The sequence below is a fragment of the Camellia sinensis genome, unplaced genomic scaffold (assembly GCF_055761805.1).
Source record: "Camellia sinensis isolate YWXY unplaced genomic scaffold, ASM5576180v1 Unanchor465, whole genome shotgun sequence".
Lineage (NCBI taxonomy): Eukaryota > Viridiplantae > Streptophyta > Magnoliopsida > Ericales > Theaceae > Camellia > Camellia sinensis.
The window spans coordinates 1-2,500 of record NW_028129340.1 but is presented as its reverse complement, the minus strand read 5'-3'; the positions used below and the strand labels follow the sequence as shown (position 1 = coordinate 2,500).

Sequence of the window (2,500 nt, the reverse complement as noted above, 5' to 3'; positions counted from 1 at the left end):
TTGTGCTCTATGTTCCTATCTTATCTGGATTATAAATAGATTCAGTTAAATCTGTGTGTCATTTGAACTCGATTCAATTCAAGTTTGTGAAAGAAAGATATGATTCAGAGAAGAATCATTAAAAAGCAGAAAGAAGAATCACATTCTATCCAATATTAGACCTTTAAAATTTAAAAAGAAAGTTGTTCAAAAAAGAATCTTTATTCTAATAGAATGGAATATGCTCTGGGACGGAAGGATTCGAACCTCCGAATAACGGGACCAAAACCCGTTGCCTTACCACTTGGCCACGCCCCATTTTCATTTCTATTCGGCGCTAATAAAGAATAATGTTGGTATTGGTTGGTCGTCAATTCAAGTCCAAATATCTAAGAATAGATTAGATTGTTGCTAGGATTTTGACACGTATAGATATAGAATTAAATTCAATTTATTGATCATTACATATAATTCAATTAAGATATTGTATGAAAGTATAATTTCTTCTATTCTCCTTTGAGAATGGGAGGATTTTTGATTGGGTGAATTCAAAGAAAAAGAAGGATTTTTTGTCTACCTTACTTTCTTCGTTTTTACTTATATCAAAAACTCAATCAAAATGCAATTATCTCCAAGAACAAAATGTCTGTTATGCTTAATATCTTTAGTTTGATCTGTATCTGTATTAATTCTGCCCTTTATTCGAGTAGTTTTTTCTTCGCCAAATTGCCCGAGGCCTATGCTTTTTTGAATCCAATTGTAGATGTTATGCCAGTCATACCTGTGCTTTTTTTTCTCTTAGCCTTTGTTTGGCAAGCTGCCGTAAGTTTTCGATGAGATCTTTAATATTATCCTAGAAAATTCATGATTTTTTCCAGAAATTCTAACAATTGATAAGATCAGATAAGTCTTACAATATGAACTCTCAATTCAAACATTGAAACTCTTGGATAGATGCGATAAATCTGAATCACCCCATTTCCCCATTCTGACTCTTTTTCTTTTCCAATGAAAGACACTAACCCTAATAAGGTCCTCCAGAATATCTAATTCTGGGTATGAAAGAAAATTTTAGTAATGAAAGACTCTTATGACAAATGAATTTAAATTTCTGAAAATTATTTTCTATTTCTAGAAAGCACTTCATTTCTTGGTGTCAAAAGAGAATATGTGGTATAAAAATAGACGATCTATTCTCTTTTTTTTTTTTCCAAAAAATTTGGAGATTGTGTAATGCTTACTCTCAAACTTTTCGTTTACACAGTAGTTATATTCTTTGTTTCTCTCTTCATCTTCGGATTCCTATCTAATGATCCAGGACGTAATCCTGGACGTGAAGAATAAAAAAAAAAAGGATTTTCGCTTTCCTTGCTTGATTTTCAAATTTTCTTAGGGTTTTATCTATTTCACACGTTTAACTACGAAAAAGGAAAAGGGATTTGAACAATTTGAAAGATAAATCAAATATCAAGTCATCAAGGGAAACGGAAAGAGAGGGATTCGAACCCTCGGTACAAATAACTCGTACAACGGATTAGCAATCCGCCGCTTTAGTCCACTCAGCCACCTCTCCCAATAAAAAAAAGATAATTACTATGTTACATTACACGTAAAGTAAGGATTCAAAAAAGTCTTTCTTTCTCTCTCTTTATCTTTATTATATAGATATGGTACAATTTTTATCAGCAATTCCATTTAGATAAAAGAAGGGCTGGAAAGATCCAATATAAATATAAAGAAAAATCAAAATAAAGAAGACTTCTTTTCTTTGATTTTGTTCGAAAAGGCCTTTTTTATCCCATGGCCGGGCTAGGTCAGTATCTAGCCGGGCCTTTTTTTGTTCCAACGAATCATAGTATCTGATTGAAAAAAAAATACTTGCTATTAAAGCAACAAGAAAGTGTCTTTTCTTATTATTCCTTTCTTCCTTTTTTATTTGCTTTTTTTTAACTACTTTACTGGAAACTGGAATAAAAAAAAGAAACTATGAATTCTTACACAATGCATTTTTTGTTATGATTTCGGTGTTTTTATCGAGCCGTATCTATCAAAATTCCTCCAGTAAAAGAAAAGAGAAAACTTCTTTTTTAGTTATTTAAATGAATCCTCTTTTCCGAATCTAATTAAACCCCCACGAAAAAAGTTAACACTCTAATTTTCATGATTTTTTTATGATCCTATCTTGATTACGCCCAATTCCCTGTTCGACAAAAGATCCATTTGTATACAATAATCACATTGTAGCGGGTATAGTTTAGTGGTAAAAGTGCGATTCGTTCTATTAACCCCCTTAATAGTTAAGGGGTCTTTCGGTTTAATTCATATTCCGATCAAAAACTTTATTTCTTAAAAGGATTTAATCCTTTACCTCTCAATGACAGATTCGAGGAAAAATATGCATTCTCGTGATTTGTATTCAAAGACCAATTAGAAATTGAAAAATTGGATTATGAAATTGCGAAACATAATTTTTGAATTGGATTAATACTTCCAATTGAATAAGTATGGATAAAGGATCCAT

The 2,500-nt window shown here is 31.3% G+C and overlaps 2 non-coding genes across 2 annotated transcripts; both read right to left on the bottom strand.

The window, feature by feature from the left end:
- Positions 1-225: 225 nt before the first annotated feature.
- TRNAQ-UUG (transfer RNA glutamine (anticodon UUG)) lies at positions 226-297 on the bottom strand. The gene has a single exon. It is a non-coding gene; the product is annotated as a tRNA-Gln (tRNA).
- Positions 298-1,464: 1,167 nt separating this feature from the next.
- On the bottom strand, positions 1,465-1,552 carry TRNAS-GCU (transfer RNA serine (anticodon GCU)). Its single transcript has one exon. It is a non-coding gene; the product is annotated as a tRNA-Ser (tRNA).
- Between the last annotated feature and the right edge of the window lie 948 nt (positions 1,553-2,500).